Source organism: Triturus cristatus, chromosome 2_2 (assembly GCF_964204655.1).
Source record: "Triturus cristatus chromosome 2_2, aTriCri1.1, whole genome shotgun sequence".
Classification (NCBI taxonomy): Eukaryota; Metazoa; Chordata; class Amphibia; order Caudata; family Salamandridae; genus Triturus; species Triturus cristatus.
In genome coordinates, this window is record NC_140582.1 from 53,495,864 (window position 1) to 53,521,790 (window position 25,927).

The following is a 25,927-nucleotide window of genomic DNA, read 5'->3' on the forward strand; positions in this document are numbered from 1 at the left end:
AATACGTTTTGATTCTGAGGCCAGGCACACATTATCTACTACTCAAGGTCGTTTTGCCCATGCCCACCACTAGACAAGTGGGAGAAGTTTTCTATCTAGAGGGAAAGGTATGCGCTAATAAGAATAGAGTATTAATTAGTGAAGCAGAACCCAATCTCAAACCTAACAGAGCCCTTTTCTCAGAAATAATGAAGGATTGGTTTTGATCATGATTCAAAATGGCGTCTGAATAGAAAATGGTGCCGCGAATGTTAACTTACATAGTGCAATGCGCAAGCATAAACATTTCTAATCTAACAGAGGTAACCGTGATAATGTTAAACCACCTGATAGGTACCAGTATTCTGATACACGTTCCTCCAATTCCTTTCAGTATACATCCAATAGATATTCGGACAGAGGACAGTCAGAGCGGAGATCAAAAGAGCATGTGAAACAAAGGAAGGGCTCACAATACTCATCTGAATACATAATTAAACAGGAAGATGAACTTAAAATATCAAAACCTCAATTTAAAAAGAAAAAGGTAGCTGGACTAAAAGTCAAGCATGCCCCGGATTTTAAGGACTCTGCTTCTGAACGGGGAATGAGCATTGACAATGCTGACTGTGTGGCAGAAGTCACAATAGTTCACCAGAAGCTTATGGATTGTCTGACACCAGGGTATCCCAAATTGGTTGAAATAGCTCCAGGTACTTATGGAGGGGGATGTTCCCAGGTTTATTCATGTCCTCTTTTGGGAGGAACTCACTCAGGGTTATGACATCTTGCTGGCTGATAAAGACTGGCCACCTCAATTCATACTGGTTTGCCCAAAAGGAGAAACTGCAATTTTACCAGCTTTCTCTAACCCCATTCTAAAATCAATTAAACATTAATACGTTCCTCCATCATACCGCAACAATGTGGGGTAGGATGACAGTTCACCTTATCATGATATACCATTGAGGACAACCCCACCACCTCAAAGACAATACCCAATAAAAACTGCAGCAAAACAACATGTTGGGGATATCCTAGAACAACTTGAATATCAAAGTGTGATTAAAAGTTGCACCTCAACAATGAATTATCTGCTGTTTCCAGGTATGACAGCAGATCAATCATACTATCTAGTATTAGATTACAGACATTTGAACATAGCTACTCAAACATTTGCAGTACAAAATGCACATAGTGCCGTACTCATGAATAACATTGTGCAAAAGAAATACAAAACAACATTAGATATCTTGAATGGATTTTCCTGCCAAAATATAACGACTGACAGCAGATATTTGAAGGCCTTCATGGCGCTAGGTGATCAGAAACAATTCTGCCATTTACCACAATGATATAAGAATAGCCCCAGGCTGTTTTCAGCCAAAGTCACAGAATTACTTAAGAACTTTGATGACCAGGCATTGTCATATGTCGATGACATATACTTAACAGAAAATGACCTAATGGGACACTTGACCAGAGTGGACTGCATAATTCTGGGGTTTGCTCACATGAACTACAGATTAAATTTTACAAAATTAAAAATTGCCCACCTCAGTGCCTCATTTTAGGGATACTAGCTGTCAAGTGAAGGCAAGAGCCTGGTAATCCCTTTTAGAAAAATGTGAGGTGATGCAACCACCATCAACTTTAAAAAGGCTACAATCCATATTAGGATTCCTAGATGTTGGTAGAACATACATTCCTGAATATGCAGAATGGGTAAAATCTTTCTATTACCTAATTCATCCAGATTTTCGGCATGTTCCGTCCAAGCTTACATGATAGCTTCCAAACATTTACACACATGTGTAAATACAACAAACCTGGTGATCCGTGTTAATGTGGGGGCATCAGGCTACACATATGTCACGTTCAATGAAGGTGACACAGTACTGATTGCATATAAATTGCACCTCTATTCAAATGCTGAAGTGCGTTTTGCACTGACACAAAAATTCTGACAGCAGTTCAGACTGCTGTAGTGAGAGCGTGCCCTGGCTCAAGAGAAACAAATTATTGTCATGACCTCTGTACCAACATTAGAGGCAGTTGCAAGAACTAGCATTCTGAATGTAAAAGGTCTACATCCAAGATGGATACAATGGTCAAAGTCCCTCACTGCAACAGACATAGCCTACAGATTTGACTCTATTTTACAAACAAAATAATTTCTTCTGTATGCACAAGAATATCCTCTCCATAATGAAATCATGTCTCTAAAAGGTTATGACTACGTCATTTATACTCATGGTTCTGCACAACCTGCCGTAGGGACAAAACAGCATTATTCAGCCACATGCACAGTCGTAAAAGGCCATATGCTGAATGGAACCTTCCATCCTAAACAAACATACACACAGTCACTTGGTGATTTCATGGTACAACTGGCAGAACATAAGCCTCTAGGGATGTATGACATTACAACGCACACTTTTACAACGCATGCACTTACAACGCATTTTTTACAACGCATAATCCATTACAACGCACTACACTTACAACGCATGACACTACAATGCATTTTTAAAAACTACCATTACAACGCATACCATTACAACGCATAATATTTAATTGCATTTAAGGTAAGTATTAGATAGTATAGGGGTAAAAATTACTTTTCTAACTCCAGGGGGTGCAACAGTAGGGTAAGTGTTGGATAGTATAGGGGTAAAAATTACTATTCTAACTCCAGGGGGTGCAACAGTAGGGTAAGTGTTGGATAGTATAGGGGTAAAAATTGCTATTCTAACTCCAGGGGGTGCAACAGTAGGGTAAGTGTTGGATAGTATAGGGGTAAAAATTACTATTCTAACTCCAGGGGGTGCAACAGTAGGGTAAGTGTTGGATAGTATAGGGGTAAAAATTGCTATTCTAACTCCAGGGGGTGCAACAGTAGGGTAAGTGTTTGATAGTATAGGGGTAAAAATTGCTATTCTAACTCCAGGGGGTGCAACAGTGGGGTAAGTGTTGGATAGTATAGGGGTAAAAATTGCTATTCTAACTCCAGGGGGTGCAACAGTAGGGTAAGTGTTAGATAGTATAGGGGTAAAAATTGCTATTCTAACTCCAGGGGGTGCAACAGTAGGGTAAGTGTTGGATAGTATAGGGGTAAAAATTGCTATTCTAACTCCAGGGGGTGCAACAGTAGGGTAAGTGTTGGATAGTATAGGGGTAAAAATTGCTATTCTAACTCCAGGGGGTGCAACAGTAGGGTAAGTGTTGGATAGTATAGGGGTAAAAATTGCTATTCTAACTCCAGGGGGTGCAACAGTAGGGTAAGTGTTGGATAGTATAGGGGTAAAAATTACTATTCTAACTCCAGGGGGTGCAACAGTAGGGTAAGTGTTGGATAGTATAGGGGTAAAAATTACTATTCTAACTCCAGGGGGTGCAACAGTAGGGTAAGTGTTGGATAGTATAGGGGTAAAAATTACTATTCTAACTCCAGGGGGTGCAACAGTAGGGTAAGTGTTGGATAGTGTAGTGTAATATTATGCGTTGTAATGGTAGGCGTTGTAATGGTATGCGTTGTAAAGGTATTTTTTAAAAATGCGTTGCAGTGTCATGCGTTGTAAGTGTAGTGCGTTGTAATGGCTTATGCGTTGTAAAAAATGCGTTGAAAGTGTAGTGCGTTGTAACAGTTGCGTTGTAAAGGTTGTTCCCCGCCTCTAGTACTGGCACTACAGCATATGGATGCTAGATTCCCCACACTCATAGTATCTTCATTATTGGAGTTAGAATGGATTCAGGGATTTAAAAGACTACACAGTGAAACACAAGTTACTTAGGGAACAGGTAGCAAAGCTGAAGGAATACTTGCCACAGGCTCATATTATACATACATTGAGTCATCAGTGTGTTAGCGTGCACGTTTCAGGAAATTCATTGTCTGATGAAGCCACCGCCATGGTTGCTGCGATAACTCGTTCAAGTACGAGAATAGGCAGACACATCATGGTGACAGTCAATGCTGCTCGCAATGACACACACTTGCCAGAAGTTTTTCCACTCAAGTACTCCTACAAGTTAGATGCACAAAACATGCTGGATGCTCAGATTACAGGAGAGGGGGACAGAGTAATAGCAAACAATGATCAAAGACTAGGATTAATACTGGCTGCGCAGGAGGGTCTGGCTTCTACACAGGCTGGCATAGCAGCTACAATTACACTTTTGCAGCAATGCTATTGGTGACCGGTTCTATACAAACAGACCACGGACTTTGTCCTGAGATGTGACATCTGTCAGTAGATGAAGGGATTGACAGTAACGCATCCACCGCAGACACCTCTTTTGATTTTGAACAAGCGCTTAGCCCCCATATTACTGTGTCACTCGGTGTGGAGAATGGAGACTGTAAACGTGACCCAGCGCATTATGAGGGATTGCTTAAACATTGATTACAAGCACAAGTTTACATTGCTACAATATGTAAAAAATACTCTGAGATCTATCAGTTTGCAGGGTCTGTTTGACAATCTGGCTAACTGCTTGACAATCTTTAAAATGAGAATAAATAGGTTATTTTCAGGAAAGATGGAGAGAGAGCGATTGGAAAATAATTGTAACAAACCTAAGGTAAAATTATATCTGATGGCCCCTACAATTACTTTCAATGTAAATTCATACTTAGCCTTTGTGTCAAATCCCCAACATTGATATATTCTAGTAAGGTTCTGACTAAATCCCATTCTAATTATGATGGACCATCCCACTGGCCTCTATTATATTCAAGCCTTGCCGGCCTGCCCGTGTGATGGAACACCTTTCTAAAAAGACTTGCATATCATCTTTTCTTGCAAATTTTATTTTTTTCAAAGGAAAAAATGTATTCTCCCCCTCATGTGCAAACATAAATTCAGGCAATGCCGCCCACCATTATACTTCTTCCAAATGTTGGTGGATCCATTTGTATGTCACTGTTTAGCATCCTTCCAAAGGCTCTCACTAAAGCACAGGAGATCCCAACTATTGGTCTGAGGGTGAAATACTAATCTCTATAACATTCAATGTGATGGCAATCTGACCCTTGCACTTTCTCTCCTTATATTAACTTAGAATGATTGTATGCCTTTATTGCCCTATTTATCTAACATATCATAGTGTACCTATTTTTAATGTAATATGAATGGTTTTACTGTACATTTGTTGCCGAAATGCATTGGTTATTAGGAAAAAGTATAGAAAGTAAGACAGATCAGCAGAAATTATGATTAAGTAGGTAGCCGCGCTTAGTGAACCCTTAGCTGAGGTTTTTGCCCTACTTCTCTATTTCGCTATGTTGCCATTTTGACCCTATGAAGTTGGGTAGGGCGAGACAGGATATAGTGTTTTGTTATTAATTTCTTACTATGCACTGACACTTTTGGAACCAAATGTATTTACTTGTATTGCTTTTATTATTGTATTTGTATGATCTTTACTTTTTTTAGATCAAATAAAGTGATGATGATGATGATTTTGAACAAGTCTCTGGCTAGTGTATATCTGGACCACTGTGGCCCCCTAGTATTGGATTGGGCTTACATCTTGGTGGCAGTGGATTCCTTCTCTGGATACCTGAGGGTATGGCCACAATGATGGGCTAACACCAAAACTGTTATAAAGGAACGCTGAGTCTTTATTGGGACAGACACAGTGGGCACATTAAATTTCAACCAGGGTCTGGTGTTTAGCTCTCGGGCTTGCATAGAGGACATGGAAAGTTTGGGTGTGACTCTTTGTTTCGCATATCCATACTATCCAGAGGAAAACATGGTCGTGGAGAGGAAAGAACATGACAAAAAACAGTCTTCAACAGCAAGGGTATTAGTCTCTGGTCGCAGTTGGGTTCATGACCTGTATGGGGTCTAGAGAGCTTTGAATACCATGCCAAGAAAGTACCTGGGTGGTCGGACTCCTTATGAGATCCTGTTTGGGGTTAAGATATGGGTCTCAGACTTTGATAATGCCAGAACAGTGGAAGTAGAAACACTATTAGACATCAGTGAACGTTTGGCTGTTTTATAGGAATTTAACAATTTCCGGGCTGAACAAAGCAACATCCAAGTAAAACTCACTGCCACTGGAGAAGTGAAGGTTGTTCCGCAAAAAACGGCTGGATCACAAGTTGGATCACAAAGATCGGGGATCTGGTATGAGAAAAGATTGAGGACAAAAAAGAGTTTGGGCCATCTTACAGAGCTCCTGTGCCTATCCTGGCTGTTGAAGCTACACAAACGGTACTGCTTCTGACCCATTGCCGGAGGCTGAGACAAAAGGTTTGCCTCTATTGATCTGATCAAACCACACTATCTGGCAGATTCTCAACAGTTAACCACATGTACTCCTTTGTAGCTACCACTCTCCTCTAGCTGTTATAGATGAGGTTCAGATGGAAGCTTTAATTGCAAATGAAGCCTGCTCTGTTCAATATGAGACAAAAATGAAGTATGCCTTCCATCTGTTTAAAAAACAACATCTATTGTGAAGTCTACAAGTACAAAAATGCAGATTTCAATTTGGACTCCAGAGGTAAACAAGGTCTACATAAATACACCACAGATCGAGTCTTCTTCTCACTTGAACCAGTCTACTGAGCTGCCTAAGATCGACTGGACGGCGTCTGGATACTTAATTGACTTTGAAGAGTTTTCCCTGACGAATCAGAGGTTCCACTGCCATCAGAGCCCCTGCCCTCTGAATTAAAAGTGTGTGACTTTCTATCGAAAAGAGCATACTTTGTTTCTCCGTGGTTTCATCTTTGGATTGCAATTGTATGGCTTTTCCTAATTATCTGGATTAGTTTTGTGACTGCGTTCTTCCTTCTCCTGAATGGACACCTTGTCCCTGAACATTCTGCAGTACACATGGTTAACCTGGTTCTAAAACCAAATGCATTATCACACCAAGAACAAAGACACTTGTCCCTGGTGAACTTTTCAGCTGTTCCAGTTCCGGATGGGATTGTATGGGACAAGGTATCATTTGATGTGTATGGTCCCACTGAACTGTCAAAAATTGTGATTTTTTTTTATTTCCTTAAATGACATTATCACCCCTAGCACTATATCTTATGATTGGGACTTTAATACTGTTTATGAAATGTTAGAAGACCTAGAACATTAACTGTTTTCTTCTAATGAGTCATATGATGGTACAGCTAATTTTGATGAGATGTTCTATTATAACCATTACATTCCTTATTTTCTACACAACTCTGGTACACCTCGTCACGTTTCTAACTTTACTCAATGGGAACATTGCCCTACACCACCAATGGATAGTTCACAAGCATTTGCACAGAAGTTTGATTTTGTTTCTGGTTATGACATATCTGACTAAGCAAAATTTAATTATAGGCTTGAACCAACACCTGCAAAGAAAAATATGTTAACTAACACTAAGCTGATATACTCTGCATTCTTTATTTCCTAGTTCTCTGTACATGGTTTTGACTTTTGGAGGGACACAGTAGATGTTAAATCTATCTGGGGGACTAAAGATTGGCAGGTTCGGGGAACCAAGGCTTTGTTTAGAGCATGCCTAATACCACAACAGATGATTTTCATGAAAAAAACTGTGCAACAGACTACGTGTCTTGGCCTAGCCAAGATAAAATACTTGAACACACCATGGGTTCCCACTCTTACACAATTTGACAATTGGCAGAAAACAACACCATATGATGAAAATGCAATTGACACTATGTTGTGTAAGATTATATATAGCTTATCTCATCCCAGTTGGAAGAGATGGTTAGTGTGGTCACTACACACTAACAAATGTCAAGTTAGGTTCCAGGGTAACATCAAGGAATTTACAGCCAATCAGCCTGAAATGTGATATGTGAACATTCGGGGGTGGTAACAACTTACAGTGTTGGGAAGATGGGCCTTAATTGGCTTAAAACCTCAACACTGTCTCAGGTAAAACAGCAATTGTCCCTTTTATATTTTGACCTGGAATTACAAAACTTTCTTTCAGGTCCTCGGAAACCACATCAACAGTGATTTCTATAATCTGTCTATAATGAGATATTGAAAATATCTCTACAAGAAGCTGCTGAAAGGCTGCAGGAGATTGACAGGGCCAATTTAGAACAGGCTCTGGCAGTAATAGACAATGGTATGACTACCTTATCATCTAGAATGTATTCACTGGGTAACATTGTCTCATCCACAATAGATGCGCTTCAGCAAGACTTGTCTGCATTACAACATGGGCAGTCCCAGCTTAGGTCAATTCTATTGTTGAGCTTGACATTACAAACGTTAAGTTCTGGCTACTTTCCCTCGGGACAAATTAATATAACAAATTTGTTTTCACGCTATTATCTTTCAGAAGAACAGATAACTGTGGCACAGAAATATGCTTGATATACAATGTTACAAATTGAGAAGCTAGAACAATTGCCTTTTACCATTGCAGAAATAGCATCCTCTGATTGGATAAACCATGGGTACATTATATTGCCAATCTCGCACTTTCGCTTTCTGTACTCTCTACGACACCATCAAGTGGGCAGAAAAGAAGCATTGGGTGAAGGAAACATACATGAACAAAGGGACCTTCCTTTCACATTCCAGTGTAGGAATAAGGACACTGAAGCTTTTCTCAGCTGCTTGGACTGTGAGAATACTTTAAGTGGGTCACTGATATGCAAGGACATTTTGTTGCATGTGGCTTGCAATGTGTCTGTGGTGAAACTTTCTTGCTACTTGAAAGGGTCTCTGGCAGCTGTGATACGTCCGACTTTCAGATTGCACTCAAATGGGAGTTACCTGATGTTAAACAATCTAATTTGCAGTGAAATGAAGCCAGGGGTTGCCTATGTGGTGACTGTATCATTCGTTGTGATATGTTGCGCACAAGTCGTGTTTCCGCCTGCACGAGTAGTTAGGAAGGATACGCTGTGGCCTTCCATTAATCTTACCAATGTGTGCTTTGACGCCCTGAGCAAACTGAAATCCTTATTGTTTCAAAATGATTTGGCCTTAACTTCAGCCAAGGAGATGTTTGATGTTCAGGTAGCGTGTTCCTCTTTGGACATACAGGCACTTCTCTGTACTAACTTTCCACAAGATTTTGGGGAGCTAGTCCATTGTATTATTAACATATTTATTATGACTAGAAGTGTAGGGTTTTTCAAGAGCATTGGCTCTGGGTTGGTCAGCACCTTCCAGACGGTGTTTGGAATTATTCCATCTTTCATCCACTCAGACCTCTGAAGCCTTTTTGGAGGTCTTCCACTGGTCCTGATCCTAGTTTCAGGAGTATTGCTTTTATTTTTGCTCCGCAATGGATATCTCAGTTCGAGATCAAATGGAGCTGACACTGCCTCACGTCCTCTTGTGCCGTGAATGCATGGTGCATTTCTTTGGCATACCTTTGCTTTGAGAACTCAATGAGCATTGGTTTCTGTCTTTCTGACCTGTGTGGCTTCATGGCGTACAGCCTGTGTTTCGCTGCCTCTTGTGCACTTATCAGTGTGCCCTGGACTTGTGCTTGTGGTTGCAGTTGGTTGAGCCTTGGAACATAAACGTGCTGGTGGACCCCTGAAGGCCCATCTGTACAGCTGTCCCCTGTGAATATCCATGCTTCTACGAGCTCCCCTGGGTTGCCTCTGCAGCTAGTGGTTTAGATTTAAGCTCTGTTTCAATGGTACACCAGGTGGCTGTATTTACTTCCTCAGCAGCTGCTGTGGGGGTAGGATATGAACATACTTGCTCTATCGCTTTGCTCTGAGTCTTGCCTCTGGGAACGTCATCTGCGAACACTGGGAACAGCAATGTTTCATCTACCACTCGGACCATGTAAACATCTGACTTTACGTGTGGTGGGAAGTTTTTATTCTGACTGTTTTTATTTTGCACATTTTTTTTTATTGCATTTCATTTTAGGTACTTTCATGTTTTTATATGCTTGGCTTTTTTATGCTTTGGGCTTCCAAATGGCATTATTGTCTGATTTTAAGGTACTTTTAAAGCAATTTTATTATATACAATTTAGCATTTCCCTCTATATATGATAATATATCAGTAGTTTGCTTTTTGATAGCTTCTTAAACCGACATATGTATAAGGAGTGGGTATCGTTCCAGAGTAAGGCCCGGTAGGAATTAGTGCCACTCTTCCACGTACACAATCCTTTCCTAAAGTTGCCTTCTATTTGCCACTTCAAATTTTGACACACATTTGCATTTGTGACACAAGGACTATTTTCTTGGAAACACCAACCTTGTTGACATGGAACATTTCATGAGAACACTATCACTCTGCCATGGCCTTAGGTGCAAGGCCCTCATGTGTGTGATACAAATGTGTTTGTTATTACATCCATATGACGACGCAGCTATCTGTAGAGCACAAACAATAGTAGCCTGATCACAATCTCAGTCTGAGACAAAAATGACATTTTCTATATATAGCCTTTTGTTTCCCAGCATAATCAGAGGAGACACTTCTTCTGACTTTAACCGGCCCCTGCATGTTAAATCTTTCACCTAGCAGTTGATTGACATCTCCGTGAGGGGTGTCCAGTACGAGACCACAATGGGGTCCTACTCTCTTACCCTCCAAGTAAAGAGATTAGATCATCCAGCTGGGGGTTTCTTGGTAGACCATATATTCACACCCTAGACACATAGATTAGGGTTAGCAAGGTAGGAGTATACTGGTTTGTTATAATACTTTATCTGTATGCATATATGAGGTGTCTTAACATAATGTTGGAACTTTTTTATTTTACACACTATGATGACACTCATGATAACCTTTGTCTGCTTCCGTCTTTTAATCATCGCAGCTTATAATTTCTATGCAGGAATCACTATGGTTAAAAAAAAAATTTGAAAACGCCCCTTCGTGTATTCTTTGTATATTTCTCTGAGCAAAAGAGTACACGAGTTACTGAGTAAAATGTTCTAAATCCATCATCAAGGTTCCTGAGGGAACAGAGTTTTCATGTTCAGTTGTCGCCAGAACCATTTGCTCGCTGTCCAAGTTAGCGTGGCTAACGGTGGCACTGTGAGCTAGTTGGCCTAAGGGACAACATATCCTACGGGAATGCTTGAAACCAGTCTGGCACCATCCTAAGTTTCTGTCGTCCTGCAAATGCACAATTCCTACAAATTAGTGCAAACTAAACAACAGTAGTACTGGCTACTGTATCTCTAAGAGACCCCACCCTTTGCCATTGATGGTAAGCTACTGCCTGTACTTTTTAGTGTTATTAGGAATGTGAGCTTTGGGTGCCATCTCTCTGTCAGCCAGGGATACCCCTCTCCCAACACTGTATTCGCAATACCTGGTGTTGGCCCACCAGTGGTGGGAGGGAGCTTCTTTTTAGGACAGATGGCATCCCTTGTCTTATGCACTCTTCTGGAGAAAAGAGCAAACACAAGGAAATGATGGACTGAGCTCTGAAACTTTTCAGACACTCACCCACAGTCACAGATCTGGGTTGAATCCATCATCATTCTTTAGCTCACTTCTCCACCCCAGTTCAGACCCAGCCATATGCAAATCAGTTTTGACCCTGTTCCTCATAGGAATAGTCCAGCCCGAACAGCAAAGCCAGGTTTTTCCTGGACCAGAAACAAGAATCCTGGGACTGGTTTCGGGATAACACCCCTCATCAGCCAGGCTAACATGAATCTAACAGCAATTTCTTGTGGAAAAAGTCATAGCACTGGGGCTGGCAAGGCCCCAGGGGTTGTTTCACACTAAACCCCCTCTCCTATGGTCAGAAAAGAGATGTCACTCGCTTTTCTGGAAACTCTTTTGGAGGGATGTTAGACCTGGCATCTTTTGGCATGTTTCCCCTGTCTTTATCTTTCTAACCTCCTGGTTTTGACTCTGTTTTGCTGGTTCAGTGTCTTTGTGCACTTTCTCACTGCTGTTCAGTGTTAAAGTGCAAGTTCTCTTGTTGTAAATTGTGTTATGGATTGGTGTTTCCATGATTAGCATATTTGATTCACTAGTAAGTCTCTAGTAAAGTGCACTGAGGGTACCAGGGCCTGTAAAATCAAATGCTGCTAGTGGGCCTGCAGCACTGGTTGTGCCACCCACACAAGCAGCCCTGTAAAGGGTTCTCAGACGTACCACTGCAGTGTCTGCACACAGTTTGTAACTGCCATGTCGACCTAGCAAGGGCACCCACTTGCCAGGCCCTACTCTTCCCTTTTCCTACATGTAAGTCACCCCTAAGGTAAGCATAAGGTACCCCTGTGGTCAAGCTGTAGTGTATGTGAAAGGTTGGACATTTACTGGTGTGTACGAAATCTCCTGATAGTGAAATCCAGTGTATTTAGTTTTTCACTGTTGAAAGGCTATCTGTCCCATAGGATAGAATGGGAGTTACTTTGTAACATCTTACAAGTATAACTTCCCACTGGGACGAGATAGAAACATGGAGTTTAGTATGCCTGGACTTTCAATAAAGATGATTTTTATGTTCTGTGTTTGAAAATACCACTTTTAGAAAGTAGGTATTTTCTTGCTTAGCCATCCTGTGTGCATCTGGTGGGCTGTGGATTGATTGTCTGGCTTTGGAGTGACAGGGGCTGGGGATGTGCATTCACAGTAGACAGCCACTGGGGGGGTTGAGGTGTGTCCAGTCTTTCCTGGATGAGTCAGGGCTGGGCTGAATAGACTTAGGCTGCATTTCCTTGCACCGGAACAGGCCTGGTCTGCCTTACACAATGCCGTCACTACCTCCTGCTGGGAAACTAGGCCAGCACAGAGCCTCTCTGTCTGAGAGAACAAAGGGAAACTTAGTATAAATATTAGTGCCCAAACCCCAGAACTTTAGAACTCTTTTGGACCAAGAAGACTACCAAGAAGAAGAGCTGGAGAAGCTGTGAGGAGGAACTACCACTTTGCTGAGTGCTTTGCTGTGTTGGCCTGCAGTGGCTGCTTCTGTCTTGGGCAGTGAAAGGACTGGTCTTTCTGCAACTTCTTTCTGTGAGTTTTTACAAGAGCTTGAGGTAGAGCTTGCCCCCTGTTCAAGAAGTCTGAGGAACAGCAAAGACTTCAAGTTCATCTGCAACCAGCACTAGGAACTGTGTGTTTTGTGCTGCAACAGAAGAAAAAGCAACCTGACGCTGTCAATGACGCTGCTACTGACTCTTTGTCCTGAAGGCACAGCAGAGGGCACTGCCGCACTTTGCACTGCAAACCTGGTCTCACCGGCAATGATGCCCAATGCCACCACCGAGCTGCTGCTTGCACCGCTACCTGTGGGCACTGCTCTTCGCACCGCCTAGCTTCATGCTGCTGCACTTGTATACACAACAACGCTCCATGCCAACATTGACACCAGAGCATGCACTGTGGTTCAAGGCACTGCTCATAAGTACATGAAGAATCGTCCTCAGCCCACACCGCAGCCTTGGCCTACCGACACCAGCACCATTGACTCCAGTTCATCAGCCGACGACAGCGCTTCAGCAACGACGACGATGCTACTTGCCCCTTGACCTGCCAGCACTGAATCCCTTTGCACCACAGCTCTGGTCTCAATGATGCCGCTGGACGAATGTCAACGAGCCGCTGCCTGCACTGCAACCTGAGGACACTGCATGCCGCACAGCTGCACTTCGCACCGCAGCCCTGACGCCGGCATTCACGACTTCTACCCCAAGGAGTTCGATCTGCAACACATCTGACTTCAAGGGCCCGATGACTCCTGCACCAACTTCCGTAACCGATGCGTGCCAACGCCATCTCTTTGGAACGCAACGAGAAGTCGCTGACGCCCTACATTTCTAAAGCTACTCTTTTGTGGGTCTTCCCGACAGCGTAGCTGGCCTACGACGCCGGTGTCAGCCAGAACTGGTTGAATTTGTTGTTCAAGATGCCGGGATAGCCCCAGACGGAGCTATTGACTTCAATGAACTGTATTTTAAGCCTGTTTTTGAGAATTGAGATTCTTGAGAACTTGAGTTATTTTTCCAAAACTGGTGTGGTGTCGTTTTGTAGTGTGTTCACCGTATTACTGTTGGTTATGTGCAAATGCTTTACACACTGCCTGACTGCTCATGCCAAGCTACCAAGGGGGTGAGCAGGGGTTATTTCAGTAGTGTATCCCCCTCATGCTAACTAGGAAGAAGAATCCCTACTTGGAAAAGGGTGCAAACCATTGCCAACTGGAGAGCCCCATTTCTAACAAGGGCTTTTGCTGGTGACAATCTGGCCCACCTTTCTTGGGGTTTGCTCAGGTACCTTCTTTGACACTCTGGGACTGATCCATAGGTCAGTCTTCTTCCCAGGCTCTCTTGAGTACAGTAAGAATAGAATACACTGAGTTCTGGTACAACTGAGCAAAACAGTTACTCAAAATGGACTCCTTCATATGTTATGTGCTGTATTTCACTTTGTGTCTGTGTATAAATACTACCTTTTTCTTAAAAACAATGATGTGAGTGAACATTTACTTATTGGGATTACCAAGCATTTTTTTGAGCTGTGAGTCTGTATGAACATTGCATCTACCTGCCAGTTGAGAAGCTTTGGACTGCTTGATCCATGCCACCACCTCTGAGTCAAGCGCTGTAGGGATAGTATTTGTCCCAGTTACTTAGGACCCATAGTAGATCGGGCCCTGGGATGTCAGTACTAAATGCCACAACCCTCATGGTTAGGCCCAGCACCTCCTACTTGTCCCGTGGCCCACTGAAAGGGGTTATGACAGCACACATTAACATTCAAAGTCCAATCAGTGCTTTTCCCTGTAATAAGAAACATAACTCTAATTCAGTCACAACTAAATGCAAAACATACAATTTCAAACTTATACTATTAAGACCGGATCTTTAAAGCCCTTTCTGAACTAGATGTTTATGTAAGTGACATTTCCTATTGTATTTGACACAAGGTATGCATTTACAATGCCTCAATGACAGGGTATCCCAAACTTTTGAGGTGCAGCCCACTAGTGGGTTTGCAGCCAATTTCTGATGGGTCAGAGAAGACCATCTGACAAAGATACCTTTACATTTTGGATGTATCTTGTCTCATTTGCTGTGCCCCAAAGACAGATGTCAGGGTATGTTTTCTGACACATTTCTGCCTATTCTTTTAGCATAAGGACTGGTGTAGACTTTTCTTTCTCTGACTGTGAAGGTAAAGGAGTTTTCAAAGTGAACTATGTGACAATCATGCTGGGGTACAGGGAGAATGAAAGAAAAGGCTGTAGGATGTCATTTATATTTAACACATAAATTCAAATACAAGTAAATAAACCATACACATATTTCAGAATATATCAGCTGTTATGAGTGTAAACATTAAGCATATTAAATTTGTAATTCTGGTGTGATGGAACCGAAAATTTTAGAAGGATTTCCACACATTATCAATTGTGTGCTGTATAGTTTAATCAGTAACTCTGTATGTCTGTGCAAAATTAGTTGTCATTTCAATGAAAAACACATTTTTTGATGACAGTGCGCTGCCGCACAATGCTTTAGTAATATATTTGCAGCAGTGAGCTCCAAAATGCACCACCCGCTACCTAAAACACTCTTACAGCTCTCCTGCTCAATACATTTGCTCACTTTCTTTGAAGCCTGGATTTTCAAAATCCCTTTAACCGGTGATGTAACATTGATGTCAGCATCCCCAATCTAGAAATTGTTCCAGTACCACTGGTGCAAAGGTGTTAAACTACCCCTAAGTCCTGTCCAGTTTAAAAACAAACCCTTGAAAGTATTCCCTAGCAAGGTGGTGGGTGAACTTTCCATTATTTTTACAAAAAGCCATTTCAACACTGATTTTGCTTACTATACAGGATCATCCACAACCATCCTACTTATGTATGACATTCATACACAAATTGAGAACCATGGATGTGGCCTATCAGCCAAAGCTGATGACTTTTGATCTGGGGACTCAGGTTTGAGTCCTGTGTTGGCCCTGTGCAAATTACTTAATCTCCAGTGCTTAAAATAAAATGAATGTGATCTTATGTAATGGAATGTAATCTGGTGCTCATACAAATCTCTCCATTGTCCTCGGACCATGTGTGTGCTATATGAAGCTGAAATATATATATAGAGAGAGTTGAACACGCACTACTTGGTCTTTTTAAGGCAAAATGGCTATAAGGCCAAACCCCCATACTCTGCTGTAGAATGTTTTTTTTTTTTCAAATTTGCTGAAATTAGTGGTATCAACAACAGAATTTTTCAGAAGCCTTGTGATTTTAGAGAATAGATGCCATAGGCCAGCACCCCACTCTGACAAGTATTCCAGCTCCAGCACTGTTGACCATCTGCCACCTTTACGACAGATAAATATCTTGGGCCCAGTTAAATACATATCGAAGGGCATGGTCAAGGTCAAGACATTTTCAAACAATTGCTGCTGGAGAGGAACACAACAAGTTGCAAAGAATACGTTATTTTGGTAATTGGTCGCATTTTGAAAGCATATCTACTATTGCATTAATAAATAGCCTTGCCTCATGCCTGATAAAGCTAAGTGGGTCACAAATGTTTTTCATCATAAAAATTGAGTTGTGGTTCTAACAAGTTTGGGAAAGCATTGCTCTATGATATATCAGCAAGGTACTACTTCATGGATGGGTTAACTCGACTTATTTGTTGTTTTTTCAGTAATGCTCATCACAACACTCTTTCCCTGGGATACTGCCTCTACCGTCATAAATAAATGTACCCCAGGCAGAGTTCCACCAAAAGGAGGTGTAACGCCTCCTGGGGTTCCTTTAGGTCACCTGAGGAAAATAAGGCACACTCACTCGTACCCCCAGTAAAGGTGCAGTCTGCAAGGTGCTCTTGTGGCAATGGAAGCTCCATAACAGTCATGTCAAGTTTTATAGATGTGTAGGTTAAGCAGGGCCGGCTTTAGGGCAGTGCGGCTGGTGCAGCCGCACTGGGTGCTGACCTGTGGAGGGGGCGCTGTGACCTCAGGGGGGCACTGTGTTTAGTAATATCTTATGACAGGAGAGATGAGGGGCACTTTTGCAGGTGGTAGGGAGAGAATCTTAAGAGGCGTCATGGGACGTGGGGGCGCCAAAAGGGATTGTCGCACCGGGCGCCACCAGCACTGGCCCTGAGGTTAAGAACCACAGAATATGAAATGTGTTCGCCCAGCAAAGCCACACTCAGACGAAAAAATGCACACCCCACCAAAAGGGAGGGAACATGTGGCACCTAACCGCAAATAATTGCCATTTCTGAATAATTGCCATTTCTGAATGCGTGCTGTAGAATGCAGCATTTCTGAAAATAGGTGGAGGTTTTGGAGTTTTATATACAGTTCGCCAGCGCTCCAAAATACCTTGGAATGTGGGAGCCCCTCAATAAGTAGGGAATCTAAGATGGACTAAGCACCACACAATCGTAATAGGGGTTTCTTTGCGTGCATAAGAGTCTCTCTATCACAACAGATACTCAATTCGCGCCTTTCTACAACTTCATATTTGAATCGACGCTTATAGCTGTTTAGCAATCCCAGTCTTACCATACAGTCTTGCAATTTTTCACCGTGCTGTGCGCTTTCTTCTAAACATTTGGCGTTCTCCAACTCCAGATGCACAATTTCAGAGCGAAGTTCGTCAGCCTCTCCGCAAACTGGTGAAAACTGAAAAGTAATGGAAATCCGTACTATAATGTCATTCCAAACCTTACAAAGTAAAACAGGACTCGGTAAATCAGCTAAGGCAAAAACGTTCCTTGAACTATATCACTTGTTTCATTAGCAGACAAGCGCCTTTGTTGCCGAAGCTGAATATTTTACCTAAACCTATAAAGACATATAATGCCCAAACCAATTTCGACGAGGCACCAGTGAGGGCTATTTGAGCTGCAGTACAGGTGTTTCACTATGAGTGGGTACACATACAGCAGGAGCGCAATTCCCATTGGGCACAAAGGGCTTCAGCCCCCCCCTCGTGTGTGGCAGCCGGGCCGAGACAGCTTCCCGGCCACACACACAGCCGCACCCAAGTACTTCACAGGTCTTTAAAAGACCATTTGATTTTTAATGAGGCTTTGTTGTTTTTTCACTCCTTCTTAGAGCTTCTGCATCTCCACTCTGCCTACTGCTGGTGCAAGGATGCCCGCGTCGTGGGGAGATTGTTTTTGTGCATGAAGGGGCACCTTCCTGCACAAAAACAATCACTACAGGCATTTTCCTCTTTCAATGCGTGCTGTAGAATGCAACACAAAAAAGATCACAGGGTTGGAAGAAGCAACACAGGGGGCACAGGTGGGGTAAGCAGTAAGGAGAAACACAGGTGAGTGCAAGAGATGTGGGCGGGAAGAAGCAGAAAAATAGTGCAGTGGGAGAGAGGTACACAAGAAAGACAACTCAGAAACACAGTCTCATGGATTGCTTAACGCAAAAGAAAAAAGTGGTGCTTGAAAATCAAACAGTGGAGCAGAGATGGCAGCCAATCAAAGAGATTGTAAAGAGGCCATGATCCCTGTGAGGGACAAACACAAGATTGACAAGCTTGTACATAAATAATAAGCAGACCATTGATAGAAACAAAGAAAGACAATCAATGGTAAGTAATGGGTGGACTCCAAGCCTGTATTTGTTCTTGGTAAACCACAATGTGCCTCACAACAGACAGCGAGCATGTATTGTCTTGCAGGCTTGACTACAAACAAAATAGCATTCTCTGTTGAAAGAAACTTTTTATCAAATTCTGTAAAACTATTCTCTCCTCATCCTCATTATAGTCATCATTGTATGACTCGATCAAAGTTGATATTATCAGCCTTCAATAATATTGGATCGAGTACATCTTCTACCATTACATCACAGGGCAAGTGTGTAATTAATATTCTCACTGTCATGTGTTCTTGGATGGCCCATTGTCATTTTCCCTATGTTAGCCAGACTGTGCACATTGTAGGCCGCATTTTCAATTGCACACATTACTATATAAACATGCTTGCTTTTGTGCCACACTGTACTTTCACAAGGAACCTACATATGTTTTCGTGTTCTGTTCTTTTCGTAGGTTCAGTCCGAACACAGCAAATAAGGTCAAGCAACAATGCCCCTTGTTATTCTATCTGGTCAGTTACTAGCACCCAGTCATAACATAACACAGTTGCTGCTTGTGAGCAAATCAATGTTCTACGGTACCAAGCATAGTTCTGTTCCTGAGCAGAATCTCTGCAGCATTACCTCAAGTTGCACTTACTTTAGGAGATACGTATAAGTGGAGGTAAGATCAATAATCATATACTTAACATGCAGATAAGTGGCAGGTCATTGTAGAGGATGCAATATTATTTTCATTCATTCATTTCTTTATTTAGTTAGTTATTTATTTACCCAGTGCTATATAGCACACACTTGACCCAAAAGCATTAGAGCACATCCAAGAATAAGAGTCAGAGTCAGCAGCGGCCGGCACAGGTAAACACGGTGGGGCAGGGGTGGGGTGGGGGCAGGGTTATAGGGGGTAAGTCGACAGATGACGGAATAGGTATAATTAAATAAAGAAATAATACCTATTCCATTGTCTGTCGACTCCCCCCCCGCCCCCCCAATCAGGCCCTGCCGCACCCCACAGCGCTTACCTGTGCCAGCCACTGCTGGGCAGAGATATAGTTAAAAACTAAAGCCAGCCTAATCATGAACAATATTGGTACAGCAGATACTAACAACATCATAGACAAAAGCAGTGGGAAACTATACATTTAAGTAAACAGTATGATACAAAGGGAAGCAAAAGGGAAAGTGTGTCCTAAAGCAGGTGAAATTTCAGGGTGCATGCACAAACGCTCCCATTTTTACATATTCACATTTACAGGTTTTTTTTAGACAATGACGGTTAGCAAGTTTTGCTTGCGCACTTTCATGCCATAGTGTACTGCTTACAAATACATTTCTTTGTAGGCACATTATCATACTATCATACACTTCGTCCAAGGAAAAAGTACACTGAACAAACTGCCATTGTTTCTTATTGTCTGTTCAGTGACAGCTCTGGGTGGGTAGAATCAACAATGATAGCCTGCCCAGAGTACAGGCACAGAACCAATGGGCGCAATTTTATTATATAAACTGCAACAAGCCTTTGTTCAGCAGAGGACCATTTCTATGGATTGTCATGGTCACCCTGTGCCTGAGTTCTAGCCCAGATGAATCTCATTGCTATTCTGAGAAGGACTGTGGCCTGTTCTACATCAGACTGTCTACTAGATGACACATGCACACAGGTAAATGCAGTGTTAGATCACTCTGAGGTATCTGGCGGAACTACATCCACGTATGCTCGTTCGGATAGGCAGTATTAGGTAGGAGAACAATTATATGTATTCACATAATCCATGCATAACTATAATGGTTGAATTATGCACCTTTTTCACCATTCTTGTAATGCTGCTTACTAGGCTTTGTTTTATTCTCAAAAGCGCTCAACTGACTCCGTGGTGTGGAACTTGCATGGGACGCCACCAGGTGCATAGCTCACCATAGACCGTCAGAGGCTGGGCTGGGCCACCCCTCTTCTGTTTGTGAAAAAAGGACACCAGATTTTTACTTTAGTCATATGTGGTTCGCTGTGGGTAAAAGGAAGATAAGAACAGGCACTTCAGGGGAAATGGAGTCACCACTAGAGACTCATCCTGGTGAGGGAAGCAAGTGTTATCGCTAAAGAAATTGCTTTAATTGATAGGAAACTTTCCCTGGAGATCTCAAGAAGTGACTATGGCTCACTTTGCCAAAATGATACTGAGGTGGTGGCTAGCAAATCGCCTGGGGCAACATCTCTGCCCACTGTGTATCCTGTAACAGATGCGGAGGACTCATCTGATGGAGACGTTACACCTCTGTAGAATCTCCTGTCAAAAAGAAGAGGTGGGAGACATCATCATCGGGGCAAAAAAGGGGTGGGTGTTTTCACGGAAACGGCCGTTGACAATAACATGGATTTAGCTATGGACAAGTTGCTCCCAAAGTTTGAGGGACTGCTAAATGGCCTGCTGACACCCATTCTGTTGTGATTAGAGCGGATTGAGGACAAGCTTTGTTAATTTTCTCACCCCAGCACCAGTGTTGTTAATGACAAGGTTGTGGTTGTTGTATCAAAAAAAAACAAGAGTTTCCATTGACATTGTTTGTGTTGGTTCTGGGGAGGTATCAGAAGGGCCCAGACACATTGTGCCAGGAGGCCAGAATGATTTGCTATCTTTATGTGGGGGTATGAGTGGGGATGGGATTTAATGAGATGCCCGGGTTGCAAGAGCCGTCGGGCAAGGGGTACCCCAAGGCATACTCCAGTTTAGGGGTAGTGAACAAAATTTAGCCACCTTGTATAGGTCACATACAGTTTGGACAGACAATGCCACATCATTGCATCTTCCCCTCGAATCAGCACACTTAGTTGGTATTTTAATGGGGGTACCTCCTATTAAGCAGGGTGAGAGGGAGACTATGCAGACCTTATGCATAAGGTAAAACATTGACACCATAACACCCTAGTGAATGGGCATCTTCTATCCAACCATGTCATAATGGCAAGAAGAGTTCGACGGGCGGGACAAAATGTGACAAAACGAAAACATTCTTCATTTAAGGCAAAGCCCAGATGTCATAATCCCCACATGTGATAAGCTCATTGACTTATGTAAAATACAGGAAAGAACCTGAATGTAGTGTGTTCTGTTCCTGGAGAACAAAGGTTATAGAACTTCTTTTAACTGATAGTTTGTAATGCAACACTTATGCCATCAAAATAAGGTTTTCATTCAGTGTATTCGGTATTAAACCATTTCTCAAGCATTTAAGTTTTCATTGAATGACTACATTTTGTACATTCCAAATGAATTTCAAAAAAGAATTGTATCACAATTCAAGGTTTACAATCATAAAGAATATATCACTCAATACAAGATTCTTGTAAAGCCTTGTGGTTCATGGAAAGCCCAATGCATTTCGGGACTCGATGGTCCCTTCATCAGGGGCGGAATTCTGTAAGTGAAACATATTTACACCACGTTTTACTGGCAATGTAATTTTTGAAAAAACTTTTTTTTTAAAGAAAGGAGGAAAAACCATTGTCCAAGAGTATCATGCTCATAGAGAGAAGCTCATTGACTTGCCATTTTTCGATCCTCCAGGCACACCGTTATAGATGGATAATATAGGCGACCAACCCCATGATAATAGATATCAAGACAGTTCACCAGTTACACAAGTATTCTGGGATACCTGTGGAGTACCTCCCATGCCCACTCAAACAATGTGCAGTTCGACCTTGGAGTACCACACTACGATATAGATATTACTTTGATTCCTCTATCTCATGGCTTTATGTTGAAGTCACGATGCCAAAATGAGCGTAGAGGATATTTAGCTCTTCAGAATTCTGTTTTTTGACCGCAAATATGTATACAATTTGGTAGTATTATTACACCGAAATATTTTGTTCAATCATGTATTACCGTTGAATAAATATTGTGTACTTCCATAATACATCGATAATGAGAAGGATGAGCAATGGATGCATGCATGAGTCCGAGTATGTCTGTTGATTGTAGCACGTCACTTATATAATGTATTTTGTTATTGCTAACTATTGTGTTTAAAGACATGATGATGTTGTTCTTTACATATTAAACAGATTTTCTTATCATTGTTATAATAAGACAATTTTGCTCATTTTCAGGATGGAAGAAGGGTGTAAAGGTATCTCTGCCACGGCCAGTGGGAAAGTGCCAGGTCCAGATGGTGTTCCCATAGACGTTCATAAAGCCAACCCCCAAACCTGGGTCAAGATATTGACCCACGGTTTTAATGCAGCCTGTAAATGTGGCCTCTCTTCCACATGGTCTAGTGCCATTATTTTACCTATCTTTAAAAAAGGGGCTAGGGAAGACCACTTTGCTATTGTTCCATTTCTCTTTTAGATTTGCTGCATAAGTTATGAGGAAGGCTGTTCTAGAGCTTCTCATTTCCTGGCTCGGTAACACCAATGTAATATTTGAGCTACAATATGGCTTTAGGCAGGGGAGAGGGATGCTGGACCAGTATGTCAACCTGCAGCTGACTGTGGGCAAATATACCAAAGCCAAGGGGGGCAGCCTGCATATGGCTATCATGGCTATCTGTGCGCATTACAAATGCAAAAAATAAATAAATAAATGGATCTTACCTAGGCTTTCGACCAAGTTAACAGGCCCCACTCCATTCTCTCTGTTTCGGTGGGATATGATGAGAATGGCAGATTGACTGCCTCCTAAGGGGTACAGAGGGGAATAAGGCAGGGTTGCATTGTGGCTCCCCTGATATTTATCCTATACATTAATAACTTAGGGGCAGTTTAGACAGCTGCCTGTAAAGATATTCCTAGGGCCAGTCCTAACTAATTCCTGCATTGCTATAAGCAGATGATGCTGTACTGATTATGCAGACCGCTGTGGCCCTCCAACATCTACTGAATGCCTTTATCGATTTTATGGATTCCTTAGATCTGTCAACCAATGACACTAAAACACATACAATGACGAATATCTGTTGAAATGCCACTAGGACTAAGTTTTATGGTAAAGGGGTTTAACTTAACAAAGTCTGACTTTCCCTTATATGGGGGTCCTTTTCGATGATAAAGGGTCCTGGATTCTACAGAAATCTCTGCAAAGAACATTTTAATGAGAGGAGTAGGTGCATCAATGGATTTTGTAAAAGATGTGGGGCTAAACTGGTTCAAGCCCTTGTAAAGGTATACCGAGAAAAGTGTATTCCAAGGGCAAGGTACGAGTTTGACGTTTGGAGGTGCAAAGATGTTGCAGAGCTTCAGGTGGTCAATTTTATCACTTTGACAACCATCATACAATATTTTAGAATTTGGTCCATCTCCAGCCTTAATCTAAACCAACTTGTGATAGAGGATTTCAGATCACTCATGGGTGCACTGTATATCCCATGGTTTGGTTATGTTGGGGATTTGCTGGATTGTGTGGGTTGTATGGAATTGTTCACTCATTCTAGACCATTATGGCCAAGAGAGGTGCAGGATTTAAAAATCATATTTTTATCAACGGGTCAATATAAAAGAGAGGAAAGGGAACTTTCTAAACCCACTGTGAAACAATACATTTTGTTGAAAACATGTTCTTGGGGTGAGCCTTGTTTGTTAATTGTGAATAACGCTTGCCATCATTTTCTCCTGACAAGGTTCAGGCTCAATATATAATACACTGGTTTTTAGCTGCTCCTAACAGATTTATTAAGTCAGGAAATTAAATGCTGTTTTCTTTTGACAATTTTTTGCAGCAAGACACTATGCATTTGATATTTTTGGGTGCTTTTTATTGCATACCAGGGCACAGATTAATTCTCCCTCTGGTAAGAAATAATCAATTTGCACAAGTAAGACCAGCTTTGCTGTATTTAGAACTGCTTTCTTCCCCTTTGGTGCATTTTTGGGTTGCAAATTTCCTATTCGGTTCCCTTACACATAGGAGAACGTTATTTAATGACTAAAGGGTTTTAAATAATCAAGCTGCCAGCTTTATTGTTTAATGTTTGTACTGTGATATTTTATTATATTTTTTATGAATAGCCCCATGAAGGGTCAGGGCAGGGGATGGCTCTGTGACTGTTCTTTGTGTTTCTCGTACTGTAAAGAGGCGCTTGCACTTTATACAAATGTTTAAACTGCAATTTTTGTTTTAGTGCAATATTACAACTTTTTTTTAATGCAGCCTTATAATGAAACTGTAATTGATACGATCAGATGGATAGTTCTTAGGTGGTCCCAAATACTTCCTGTTAACATAGTGGACCCAAATTTGCATTTTTTGCAGTCAGGCTTTTGCTGTGTGAGTGCGCTTTACTGTTGAATGTAACCACTTTTATCTGAGTTTTAAATTGAGATTTCCAGATTATAGTATGAAATGTTAGTACATATGCAAGTAACAAACACAAAACAGTTTTTAGTCTATGCTATGTTTGTGTTTTTAAATTACTGTATGTATATTATGTCACAGAATGTTTGCGTGTACAGGTGTAAAGCTCCATATCAAATGTTATTCTATGTTATAGTTGTCTTTTTACATTAGCCTTATGGCCTATATTGGCTTAATAAAAAGTTATTGAGCCTTTAACAATGAAAGGGTAGATCTGTTTCCACGATTTCCATGGGGGAATGAGGGTCATCGTGTTCTGAGGTTGCAGACACCATCATGTCCAATGCGCAGTTTAGATTGCCAAATGGGGCACTGTGAGCAAGCCAGGAACAAGGTTAACATATTCTGATCAATCAGGGGCTTATAAAGCGGTCTACTCACCCGTGAGGGTCTCAAGGCGCTGGGGGAGGGGGGTGCAGCTCCGGTTCAGTCGAAGAGCCAGGTCTTTAGGTTCTTCCTGAAGGTGTGGAGGGTGGGGTAGCATCTGATGTTCACAGGGAGCTTGTTCCAGGTTTTGGGTGCGACTTAGGAAAAAGATCTTACTCCTGCTCGGGTTCTGTGGATGCGGGGGTCTTCGCGAGTGCGAGGTCTGCAGAGCGAAGGTTCCTATTGGGTACGTGAAAGGAGACTCTCTTGCTAAAGTATTTGGGTCCGATCTTGTGGAGGGATTTGTAGTAGGCCTGGGCGAAGCACTACGCTACGCTCGCGTAGTTTGCGAAGTTCGCGCTACTTCGCGCTACGCGAACTGCACGTAGCACAGTGCGAACACGCGTAGCGTAGTGTTGCGTAGTGCTGCGGTCATTTTTTGCTTGCTCGCGGTCCTCAACGTCAAGTTGGCGACCGCGAGCAAGCAAAATGCCATCCTGGCGAGACTTTTTCCTTGTTCGCGATCGCGAGCATGGAAAATAAACCTCCCGGCGAGATTCCCAACGCGAGAAGGTCAGGTTTCTCATTGCGAGGGGTCGCGTATGCTCGCGACCGCTCGCGATGAGAAACTACCAGTTTGCGTTGAGAAAGCTGCAGCTCGAGTAAAAATCTACTCGAGCAGCAGAAAACTACAGCTCG